General features: G+C 43.7%; 1 protein-coding gene across 2 annotated transcripts in view; it reads right to left on the reverse strand.

The window, feature by feature from the left end:
• CD151 (CD151 molecule (Raph blood group)) overlaps positions 1-12756 on the reverse strand; it is a 53449-nt gene extending 40693 nt beyond the window's left edge. The window contains exon 1 of one of the 2 annotated variants that reach the window (XM_053308960.1): positions 12550-12756. The gene's annotated coding sequence lies outside the window, so the exon portion shown is untranslated. Of the gene's footprint in view, positions 1-12016; positions 12131-12549 lie in introns of those variants that run through there. The other variant, XM_053308963.1, reaches the window with a different exon arrangement.
• Positions 12757-13314: the final 558 nt, after the last annotated feature.

A 13314-nucleotide genomic window follows, 5' to 3' on the forward strand; every position in this document is an offset into this window, starting at 1 on the left:
TTTACATTTACATTCCACTCTTCCTCCAAGGAGCCCAGAGTAGTGTACTACATACTTAAGTTTCTCCTCACAACAACCCTGTGAAATAGGGTAGGCTGAGAGAAATGTGACTGGCCCAGAGTCACCCAGCTAGTATCATGGCTGACTGGGGATTTGAACTCAGGTCTCCCCAGTCCTAGTCCAGCACTCTAACCACTACACCACACTGGCTTATAACTAAACTAATTTTAAAAATGCATAACTAAACTAGTTATGGTATAACTAGAACAGCAGAACAACATATTGCACAGTAGTGTATAAAATTCTTATAAACCACCTGCTCTTCTGAAAGTTTCCAAACCAGGCTGAAACTACCATTGGGCAGCCTGCATTCAGTGAACAAAGGCTGCCCAATAGAGACAAGGCTGAAGCCAGAGCTGGAGCCAGAGCTTTTGAGGGGACTGAGGACTAACTTTTGTGGCAGACCACACTCCCTCCAGACAGTTGCTCACACTATGGCTCCTTTTTAAACAGACTTTTGAGCAGACGTCCAAAGCCCTCCACTCTTCCTTCATGTGTGGTGGCAGTGTCTTGGCACTGCCCTCAGGAATTCCCTCCTCTCCCCTACAATGTTCCATCCAGTTGCGGGAGGAGCTGGTGTGCTGGCCCTTTAAGCAAACGAAGGCAGAACTATCTTCGGCTCTATCCACCTAAGTTTGTCAGGCAGGCAGGGGTTCTGAGATTGGAAGGGGAGGGGAGGAGGCAGGGGAGGAGGCTCAACACTTCAGGGCGAAGGAGCCTGAAATAGTCTAACTGCACCACTGCAAGAGGGCGAACTTAAATCTGATTGGCCCTGTCTCAGAGCATGCGGAACCTGATAACCCGTCACGTGTAGGATGCCCTCCCCATACCTGGAAAAAGCACTGGCGCGCATAGGGCCAGGGGAGCCGCCCACTCACTCTCATTGGTTCTGGCAAAGCCAACAAGCACTAATGACATCACCAACTAGTGTGTGTCACTGGGCAGCGATGTCATTAGCCTTTGCCAGCTCCAACGGGGCAAGTGGGTGAATAGCAAGCTGGTTCACTTCATAAGTTCACTTATGAAACACCGGCCTGTCCAGACCTTGCTACACCATTGTTCTGAACAAAGTCTATTTCTGTATATAGTGAGATTTCAGGTTTTCTATATCTTCATTATTTTCTATTCTGCTTTTCTGCTACAGCTAGACATGCTTTAGGAGAAAAACAGAGCCACACCACATTGTGGGGAAACAGTGGAAGTCAGGATGCTCTTCCTATTTATCAAGCAAGACAGGACGCACACGCACACTGACCACAGGAAGACAATCTAATTCACCACTATGAGGGCTATCTATTATCATCCACTTAGACTAGAAAATCATTTGGACTCAATTTCAAGTTATTTATTTATTTAGTTAGTTAGATTTATATGTCGCCCTACTCCCATAGGACTCAGGGTGGCCTACAAGCAATAACATACACAGCAACACAATTCCATAAAACTATATCTTGCATAACCTTATAAGCCACAACCCCATACAATACTCATTCCACACCCCATACAGTACTCATTCCACATGACATAATAACCATGGATTACAGGATCACTCCGCGACCAGCTATCTCAGCGACCAAACACCTAGCGGAACATTTCAGTCTTACATGCCTTACGAAAGGCCAACAGATCATGGACAGCTCTGATATTATCCGGGAGACCGTTCCATAGAGTCGTAAGATTATGCTGTAAGACTAGCTGCAGTGAGCTGAGCTAAAAATTAAACTGCACACAACGAGGACCAAAGTTTATTTTTGCAAGGTCCCTTTTCAGAGCTTCAAGTTCCACACAAGCTGCTATCCCTTCACATCAAGCCCTGCACAGGTTTACTCAACTTGCCCAGCCTTCCATATCTGAAATCCAAACATGTTTGTCACTATTAATAAGCAGGAAGCCTAATTCCATGGTTCAGATCATTTTTCAGCAGAGAAAAAAAGTGCTCAGAGACCAAGATATAGAAAATGATTGTACTGTCTGACTCTAAGGCTGCAATCTCATACACACTTTCTTGGGAGTAAGCAGCATTGAACTCATTGGGGCTTACTTCTGAGAAACCATGCACAGGCTTGCACGACCACGGCTGCTTTTTCATCCAACCACCGTTCCCCATTCCATTGCTAGAATCGCAACACCAACTAAATGGGGCCCTGAAATTAATCCTCCAGAGAACCAAAATTTAACAGCTTAGTTGCTAAAAGCAAAAGCGCTCCTCTCTCCTCACCTATCCAGCAGTATACAGGTTTTTAAGACCCACCAAAACATCAGAGGAATGTATCAGCAGACACCTCAACAAGGAAAAAATGCCTGGTGTTATTAGGCAATTATTTGCTTGCCAGTTGCTAGTACTGGAATGTGGAGGAGGAAAGTCAAAGCAGTTGCTGAACTGCTGAACTCCACAGGGCACACTTGACAGCCTAGCTGTGAAAAACACAGTCCTCTGAAAGACTACACAGCCAGACCAGTGCCAGTTCCCTCCAAAAAATGCCCTCTAGCAGGAGCTTTCCCAGATAGCAGGCTTTACCACGGGTTACTGAGAGGTGACAGACCTAATCTGTCCTATTCTGCAGGTGGTGTGCATGCACACCGGTGTTCCCTCTAAGATGTGTGCATGTGCATGCACACACACATTTTTTAATGTCCATCCAGTTAATTTTAGATCCCACTCAGGTTGAACTGAGAAGGCCCCATTCTGAATGCACGTACGCACACTCTGCTTTGATACTGCCGCCCAGAACAAAATTTATTCTGTGCACAGATGAAAAAAGTAGAGAGAACACTGACGCGCACACACACACACACACACACACACAAACAGACAGACAGAGTCAAGACATTACCTCTCTCTCTAAAAGTACAAAGATGGCCAATGAATATAGAGAATGGGTGTGGGGTGGAGAAGATATAAATTCAAGGGACAAGGGAGAAGAACAGAAAGTGAAAAAGTGAGCAGAACATATTCATGCAGTCCTGAAGAAACATATTCCAAGTGTAAATTTCAGGAATAAAATGAATGATGTTTGAAGTTGAAATCCTACAGATTTCAAACTGTTCTTTTACTCCTCTTTTTATTTTACTTCCCCAATTCATTAGTAAAAAATTATACTTCATATAATTTCTTGAACTTCCCTATAAATGTAATCTATCCAAATTTACTTTGCCCAGTCCATGATGAGCCTTACCTACTTGTACATTGTACTGATTTTCCCCCCAGATTAATTTTCATCAAAAAATGAGACAATTTGGTCAGCTCCAGTTCAATTATTCAATACTGGTTGGTACAGCATCTGTAGGTCAACAGGAAGTATGACTTTTTTTGCACAAATTCTTCAAAATCTATAATAGACTAGTATAGGAAAGTTCAAGAAAATCATATAGATAGATAGATAGATAGATAGATAGATAGATAGATAGATAGATATAGATATAGATATAAAAAATGAGATTGCAAAAGGGAATATCAGTTTACAATTTGTAAGATTTAAACTTCAAATGTTATTGAATAATGACCACATATGGTAAATCATGCATGGTAAACCTGAATCATAGTAAAATTGAATCTGAGTAAGATGTGCTTCTCTTGATGTCATTTTGGATTTATTGATCTGATAATTGAATGTTAAAAATATGCTGAGAACAATAATAGTTTAAATATTACATTCAGAATGCCTTCTTTCTACAGAAAGAAGAATTTCTGTTCTTTTCTTCCTTCTATAAAGTAAATATTCTTCCTTCTACAAAGGAAATTATTTAATTTTTCACTTAGCATATTCCAATATAAAAGGTAGAACATTCAACTAATTTAAGTGGCAGGATTGTTCATGAAAAAATTGATATCTGTAGGTCATCGGAAAGTATGGCTTTATTTCACAGAAACAAGTCCTTCAAAATATATAACAGATAGTGTGTGCTGTGGGAAAATATTTGAAAGTGTGCTTAAGCAGCGAAAAGAATTAGTCTGAATAAGTAGCAAGCTAGCTGAGATAGATGGCGCTTTTCGTATCGGGTACATTCTGTTCCTTGTCTAGGTGAATTCCTCCTTCCTGTTGGAGCTCTTTTTGAGAGCTTGGCAAACCATATTCTGTTCCTTGCCCTGAAGGTGCTTGATTATGTCTGTGTGGATGAGAGAAGTCACACTTGAAACCATCTGGGACCTTTTGAGTTAAAAGGGGATGTATTGGCCTGTATGAAATGCGCAAGTGTGGAACGTACTGTTATCTCAATATAAAAGAGACGCAGAACCTGCTAGAAGGCATGGCTGCACCCAATGAGCTTTGATTGCTAGCAAAACTTGAATAAAGCTCTGTTTGGAAATGTGATACTGGTGCCTGGTGTAAATTACCCAACCAAGGGATGAACGCAGGGAAAATCCCTGACTTACAACAGTGCCTACCTTCTAAAAATGAAATTTACATCTATCTGAGTAGTTATGAATATGTTTTAAGGTTATATCACACAACAAGAATGCACTTTTACTAGAAAATGATGATTAAATAGAATCTTCTTGACTAGAGATTTACATTGTTATTAAATCATTAAATTTAGTCTTCCGGAGAAGTGATTTAAATATATTTGATTTAAACCAAATCCACCCTGTTCAGAGCAGGAATGACTGTAAGCAGCCAGCATCAGGCCCAGGGCCTACCATATATGACTACTTGCCCCACACACGATCAACATCTACCTGTTCTAGATGGGGTCACACTTCCCCAAAACGAACAGGTATGCAGTCTGGGAGTACTTCTAGATCCACACCTCTCCCTGATATCTCAGGTTGAGGCAGTGGTCAGAAGGGCTTTCTATCAGCTTCGGCTGATACACCAGCCACGTCCATTTCTTGAGATGGCCGACCTCAAAACAGTGGTACATATGCTGGTAACCTCCAGATTTGACTTCTGCAATACACTGTATGTGGGGCTGCCTTTGTACATAGTCTGGAAACTCCAATTGCTACAGAATGCAGTGGCCAGGTTGATCTGTGTGTCATCTCAGAGAGACCATATCACTCTTTTGTTGATAGAGCTACACTGGCTGCCAATAGGTTTCTGGGCAAAATACAAAGTGCTGGTTATAACCTATAAAGCCCTAAATGGCTTAGGTCCTGGGTATTTAAGAGAACATCTTCTTCATTATGAGCCCCACTGCCCATTGAGGTCAGCTGGAGAGGTCCATCTTGTGGTAGCAAGCATGACTTGTCCCCATAGCTAAGTAGGGTCTGCCCTGGTTGCATATGAATGGGAGACTCGATGTGTGAGCACTGCAAGATATTCCCCTCAGGGGATGAAGCAGCTCTGGGAAGAGCAGAAAGTTTCAAGTTCCCTCCCTGGCTTCTCCAAGATAGGGCTGAGAGAGATTTCTGCCTGCAACCTTGGAGAAGCCACTGCCAGTCTGTGAAGACAATACTGAGCTAGATAGACCTAGTCTGACTGTCTGACTCAGTATATGGCAGGTTCCTATGTTCCTATTCAGCTGGTGGGCACACGGGGATGGACCTTCTCAATTGCTACCCCAAGATTGTGGAATGCGCTCCCTACTGAAATACAATCTTCCCCATCTCTGAGCATTTTTTTAAAGCATTTGAAAACCCACCTCTTCACCCAAGCTTTTTCAGCTTTTTAAATTTTTAGGTTTTAATCTGTTTTTGATTTTTAAGTTTTCTAAATTGTTTTAAGTTTTTGTGTATGTTTTAACTTGTTTTACGTTATTGTTAACCGCCCAGAGATGAAAGTTTGGGGTGGTGTACAAATTTGATAAATAAATAGAAGAATAAATAAAATATACAGGATTATATGTTATACTCCTCGTTATCCATGGTTTCATGGATCGCGGTTTCATATATCTGCAGATGGGCCTTAGAGACCCAGTTTCTTTATCCGTGTCATGAAATATAGGCAATTTTTTTCCTATCTGCAGTTCCTGATTGGCCAGAAATGACTTCTGATGTCATTTCCAGCCGCCAGTTTTTGAAGCAAAGAGCCATGTTATGACTCTTTCTTTGTTTAAAAAAAGTTTAAATGAAAAATAAGCGGATTTGGGGGTGGGGGGATTCCTGGAAAACAAGGTACTTTGTTTTTCTACCCTTATTTCTGCCCTGTCCCTGCTTTTTTAAGTGGTTCCCCCCACCCACCCACCCACCCAGAGCAAGGAACCTAACCCTTGGATTCCCATAGGGATAAGATTTCTTTATCCGCAGTTTCCATTTTTGCACTAATTGGCGGGACCGGAACCCCCATGAACAATGAGGGCCACCTGTCACTGTTATTTATTTTTTGTTCTGCAGGCTCCTTCCCTCCACACAGCATATGCATGTTTCAAGCATTTAAAACAGAATCCATTTTGAAAAGGTCACCAATATTTTTCTGCATTTATGTAGCATGGTTGTGGTTGAACAAGTGGTTGATTTTTTTTTAGAGGCATTATCTTTTTTCAGAAAGAAAGAAAAAATGCTTTAAAGAATATGTTTGTGTTTCATAACATAATACAAGGTATAGGCAAACCTCAAATACCATCACATTTTAATTTAAAGTACTTAGCTTTCATTTTTATAAAAAGTTGCTCACTCCTGTAATTTGAGGTGGGTAGTTGGGAAGAAATGTAGTCACTTCCCCTTCAAAACCTGAGCATGCCAGCTGCCTTCTCCTCTGCACTGGGAATCCCTTCTAGTCTTATGGGCACTTGTGAAGTATGATACTATCACTACAGAAGCAGGGGCGGATCCAGCAGGAAATTACAAGGGATCCCACAGGAATGCCCCTCCCCCTATTTATTAAAATATTGGGGCTTTGATTTTATCTCTCTTGCAAATGCCAGGGGTGTCAATTTCAAATTTGGTGGTAGGTTGCATTGGATTCAGATGCACCTCTGGAGGGGTGTGTGTGTCTGCACATAGTCTTGCACCGCCCTCTGTTGCTAAGAGAGGGGAGCGAGGGGAAAAGAAGGAGCAGCTCCAGGGGAAGAAGGAGCACTTTGGATGCCGCTGCTTCGATTGGCCAGAGGAAGGAAGGAGCAACGCTCTGTGTGTGTGTATGTGTGGTGGGGAAGGACACTGGCCAGTGCTTTCGCACTTCAGCGCATGGCAGCGGGAGGGAAGGAACAGCGCAGCATGGCATGGGGAAGGAAGGAGGGTCAGAGGAAGAAGCTCCAGTGTGGTCTGGATCCTGGATCCCAATCAATCCACAGGGGCAAGCCAGAGCACCCTTGCCCCCTGGATCCACCCCTGCAGAGAAGCACCTACTAGTGAAGTGTAGTCTTTCCTACTGCTTTCCCCATAGAGCTATAAAACACAGCACTTGCAGGGGTCAGTAGTATGAGAAAAGGCTCTTGCACTGAAAGTTTTTTGCCAAGGTTGCCCCTGCTTGAAAAACAGTGAAGATCACTAGTCTAAGCTGTGTGATGAGCTTTAGCACAAGACAGACAGTAGTCAAGATACCTCTGCACCATGTGCCACGAAAGGGATAGGCTGTATAGGTTTAGAGTTCCTACATCACCAGGAATTGTGAGCCTTTTAAAAACAGGTTACTACTGAATGGTGTCTAATACATGATCGTACTCGGTAGGAAGTCTTGGAAGTTTATTCCTCTGCATGGCTAGCAGCAAAAGTTCATTCTGCCCAAACTAAGGAGTGTATCCTCTCGATGCTTGCGTTGCTTTCATTGTAGGAGGTAACAAGGCCAATATGCTATTGTAGGGCAACTCCCAATGCTGCCAGGAGGAGATGTAAACAGAACCAAGGCAGCAGATTTCCTTTAGAAAAGAAGAAAATAATCTTACAAAGTCAAAAGCCTTGGCATTTTGGAAGCCAGGACTTTCCTCCCATGCATATTTTCTTGAGCTGTGAGGAGGTCTGAAGCAGATTGTGTGAGATAGCAGATTCCTGAGAGAATATGCTTCCCACATCCATCTCTGTGTGCCAACAATTAAAAAAAAAGATCAACTCCAGTCCAGTGGTGGGGCTTTCAGCTGTTGTCACATCTGAACTGAGAGACACACAAAGGTGAGACCCAGGACATAATCTCCTGTGACCCTGACCACCAGCAACTACTGCTTGCGCCTCAACTATGCAGCCTGGCAAAGGGCAATATGCTAGCACAAAGAGTACATTTGCTCCATTAGAAAATTGGTTCTACACAGTTTTCAAGCTGAAAAAGTCACTTTCAGCTGTGTTTCTCTAAATTATTATTACTTTAGACGTTTATATCCTGATTTATCTCAACTGGAAAGTGATTCAAAGCAACTCCCAACAACAGCTTTAAAAAGAACACAAAATCTAAAAAATAATTGAAAGAAACCAGCAGGCATAGAAATACTTTCCAGTGTGTTTGGCAAATCAAAGGCTTTCCCTTGCCAAAAGAAAAAAGAAAAGAAAGGTGGGGGGGGAGTGTGTGTGTGTGTGTACACACGTACACACACACATACACACACCCCTGTATATATATTTATATAAAAGTATATTTATATATTTAAATAAAGAAGTTTAACAGGTTAAGGCAACTGCAACTCAAATGGCAGGCAGCTCTTTCTTGTTAAAATATATCAAATTTGTTCTGGATGAAGTTTTAAAAGAACACAGACATGCTACCTACATCCATCTCCTCCTGACCAATAATTTTCTCTTGAGTGTAATGTGACTCTGTAAAAGGCTGAAAACAACGCTGCAGGTTATGAGTTATGATACAAGAAGTATGTCTCGGAGTCCAAGCTAAGTGCAAAAACCCACTGTGATGAAAGACTTGTTTGCCTGCCAATAGGTTTTTGCTGCTCACCACCAGCTTCTTCTGCCAGTGCCAACCTAGAGTAACTGCTTAAGGAAGCCTATGCACAGTATGTAACAGGCCCCCAAATTGCCATTGATCACCTGCAGTAAGATTCACTTACAGGGGACCAAACAATGATGCTTTTGTATAGGACTGCCGTATAGAAAAAAAGACTGGTCTCCTCTACCTTTAAGAAAGACACAGAAGAGGGAATTTCAGTAGGTGCAATTTTTCTTCCTCCTTCATGACAAGCTGCACCTGTTGAATTCCTTCTTTGTGCATCTCCTAAAGGAACAGGACGCCCTTCCACTTTTCCATATGATAGCCCCACTTTTGTAAATGGGAAGAGAGCTGGTTCCTTGTTTCTTTCAGACAATCAACTGTTACTAACAGAGGTGTGTATGTGGGCCGGTTGGCTAGTAAAGAGATTTGTGAGCTAGTAACCTGTGTAGGTTTCTTTGCAAGATTGATGATGCTTGACAGAATACGGACTTTCCTCACCCAAAACAGGAATGTTGCCAAAAGAGGCTGGAGCCAGAAAGGAAAAGGTTCAAATACAGCATAATTCTGGAGAAAACACAACTTCCTTAAATTGTACCCCAGGTGATAAGAGACATTTCCTGCTTAGAAACATGCTCTAAGTCGGTGCTTTTCAGCTAAGTACTACTGGTGGTAAGATAAAGTAGGCCATCCAGACAATTTCGACTCCTGGCACCCACAGAGCCCTGTGGTTGTCTTTGGTAGAATACAGGAGGGCTTTACCATTGCCTCCTCCCATGCAGTATGAGATGATGCCTTTCAGCATCTTCCTATATCATTGCTGCCTGATATAGGTGTTTCCCATAGTCTGGGAAATATACAAGTGGGGATTTGAACCGGGAACCACCTTATGAACATGTTCTTCAGTTATTTTCCAACTTCAAAGCCTTGTTAAAATGGAAAGACCAGAATCTAATATATTGTTCCAATCTATACACCGGTAAACATTACTCATCCATGGCGGGCAGTGTTAAGAACGGACTTTGCTCCTTTAAGGCTTGGCTCCAGCTCAAGAAATAGCCAATCCCAGAAAATTCCATGGCACCCTGCTTTCAACTTTGTTTGTTCCTAAGATCCTAGATACAGTTGCCCAAAACTGCCTACAGGTCTGACTGACCTTTTTAGTTCTGCACTTACTTGTTCATTTTCCCTCACAGTATCTTACACCATAACATTTGCCTTTTCTTCCTGCTGGCCAGCTGCCACTTTCTCCTCTTCTGCATCTACTTTCTCCTCTTCTGCATTTTGGCACACATCCCCCCCCCCCCCCCGCAATCCTATGTCCAGCTCGACTACTGAGGAGAGGAACAAATTGTGCCAATGAAAGAAACACATACCCCTTCCTTGATGGAGACAGTGTGAGATTTTACAATGCATTAGAGAATTAAAAGGTGGCGTTTGTTAGCCATACTCTTTTTATTAAGCAGCCTTCCACCGTGATCTAATGTAATAATGAAAAGCATAGGTTTCATATTTGTAATGTAAAAGAAAGATTCCTTTCATTATAACACCATGCCATTACAGTACTGAGGCTGTATTCACATGAATGAGGACATCATTAAGCATTTCTGTGGGTCAAGCAATTTTCTTTTATACCATTTCCACACATTTTTAATATACCTGCTCCAGAAAAGAATCAATACAAGTGAGCAGTACTCCATCTTTGTGTGCTTCCACTGTTATATGTGAAGGGAGAACTTGCACATCTCTATTTCCACATCTAAAACATACATCTCACTACAGGGGAAGACATGCAGATTCCCTCTTCACACATGACACTGGAGATGCAACTCGCTCATGCATCCTCATAAAATGCAAAACCACCTTCAGTAGTCAAAAGGGACAGGAGTTAAACAGAAGCAAAATACTATGGAATTTTGGAAAAACGTTTACACACTTACATTCAAGATTGAACTGAGGAGATTCTACACACACTAAACAGTGAACTTAGGCATTTGGGCATAACATTAAGAGAGCTTTCGCCCCCACCCCACCCCCCAAAAAATCATCACTGAGAAGCTTTCAACACCACAGAAGGCCTATGAAATTCCTAATATTACCTAGTGAAAGTAAACTGAAAACCTTGACTGCATGCAAACTGAAACCTTGAACTCAGTGGTTCAAAAATTCAATTTATACACATTGTTTTAAAAAGCTGAACAGTCAGCATTACCTAAAGAACAAAAGAGGGGACGGACACTGACACACAGTTCTGTTTCAATAGGAACCCTTTCAAAATAGAGATTTGTAAGTAGCATAACAGAGCTATCTCCAGTGGAACACATATTTGTTTTTCTATCTCATCATGGACTCTAGTTCAACAGGTCTGCAAGTTTTTGAAACACTATGAAAACTATAAAATCCTGCTAAGTGTGTGCTTTGTGGCCAATGATGGCTCTGTCATACTGCCTTCATCCTTGAACTCTCTCATCTGTACATACCATTATTTCACCCAACCAGGGGTGTAGCTATAATTGAGTGGATGGGTTCAAAGAACCCAGGCCTCTCAGCTCCAGAGGACACCCCCCCCCCATCCACCTCTCCCTATTTTCTTCATTATCTGAGGGGCCATGGGGAGAGCGGCAAACACGGGGCCCCTCTCCCCTGGCTACACCCCTGCACTCAACTACCGATATTAAATTATCGACACCTGCTTTTTTTGCCCCAGCCTTTTCAAGCACTTCCATTTTATGTGGCCAAGCCCTTAACCCTGGCCTTGGAAGAAGTGAAAAACCCAACACACAGACAAGGAACGTTTGGTACGCGCACATTCAAGGAGCTGAGTCAGGATCATCTTCCCCTCAACTATGCTGGGGTGTGTGTGTGTTTGTTATTATTATCAAGGCTGTTCAAAATATGGACGGCTCCAGATTAGACAGATAGTGACGGGTCATGCTGCAGCATCTTGCTACATGGGTGTGTTATGTATAGATCTTGTGTATCCCCCGCCTACACACATACTTATTGTGTCTCCAGCGTGCTCGGGTATAGGCAAGATGTTTTATTTAAAAACAAAACGTATATATGAATCAGCTCAGCGGCACCATTCTAGATTCACATTAACGGGGGAAAATGGGAAAGCACATCTTGTGCGAGACGCTCGAACCACCCATGTCGCCTCTCAGCTCTTCGCCTTCCCGCCCAGCACGTACAAAAAAGTTTGGGTTTACCCTCATTCGCGTAAAAACTGCTCGCCTTGCCGTGCTTGCTGCACCTCTCCCCGCTCTTCCCCCCACACAGCCCCCCGCGCCGAAACCAGAGGGCCTTGGACTGTGAGCTCTGTCTTGAACCGCCCCGCTCCGCTCACATGCAAGCAAAAGGCATTGTGGGTTGCCAAGAGGATGGCAAACCTGCGGCAGGCACTACGCCCTTCAGGCACGCTTGTTTAAAAGCCGCTTTCTCTACGTTTGTGGGCCTCGCGCCGTCAGAAGGTGCCCCCTGTCACTCAGGGGAGAGCCCGCAGCGCGGCAAAGCAACCTGGGAGGGACCCTCCTGCCCCGCGTCAAGGCCGGAAGGCGAGGGCTTCCTTTGTTGTCGCTGCTGCCTGCAGGTAGGCGCCTTCCTTCTCTCTCTCCCACCGCCAGCCTGCTCCCTCCCATGCGCTCCTCTGGCTACTGCCCGGTGTTTTCTCCTTGCACACACAGCGGCCTGGCCCACCAACGAGCTCCCCTTTGCAGTTTGCAGATCCCCCTTTTCTCCATACCTTCTCCTCGCGGTGCGGGTGTTCTTCTCGGCTGCGGAGGGCTCCGAAGGAGGCTGGGAAGAACTCTGAAAGCGCAGTAGCGAGACTGCCAGCAGACGCTTCGCCCCGAAAGTGCCTCCCCTGACCGGCTCCAGCAGCTGCTGCTTCAGTGGCAGTGCCGAGCGTTTAACTGTTTGACGACTCTGATCTTTCTTTGCAGTAATCCCGGGACGCCTAGCGGGAGGACGCGGGCACTGCCGCCGAGCTGCACGACTTGAACGCACGGCAGAGAGTAAAGGGAGAAATGGAGTTGGCCCTGGGATGGGGTTTTCTGAAATCGACTCGGAAACGGGTTTGTCCACCCACCCCAGGCATGCTCCCTCGGGAAGAAATGATGCGATAATTTACAACTTGGAATTCTGGAGCGCCATATATTTTAGAATTGTTTCTGTCTTCTGGATATGTACATTCAGAACCCAGGAGATGCCACTTAGTAGCTTTTGCCAATGAGAGATATTCAGCTTCCAAGTTTCCATACCCTCTTTCCAAAGTTTCCATACTTCTCTTGCCTTCAACTTTTCTCAGCATTATGGACTTCTCAAGGGAGCTGGGCCTTCACATAATCTGTCCAAGATAGTTTGTGCCTCGAGTGAAAATTCTGGACTGATTTGTTCTATGATCCATTTGTTGGTTTTGCTGGCTGTCCATGGTATCCTCAAAAGTCTTCTCCAGCACCAAAGTTCAAAAGCGTCAATACCTTTTCTGTCTTGCTTCTTCAGAGTCCAG

Source organism: Hemicordylus capensis, chromosome 1, assembly GCF_027244095.1.
Source record: "Hemicordylus capensis ecotype Gifberg chromosome 1, rHemCap1.1.pri, whole genome shotgun sequence".
Classification (NCBI taxonomy): domain Eukaryota; kingdom Metazoa; phylum Chordata; class Lepidosauria; order Squamata; family Cordylidae; genus Hemicordylus; species Hemicordylus capensis.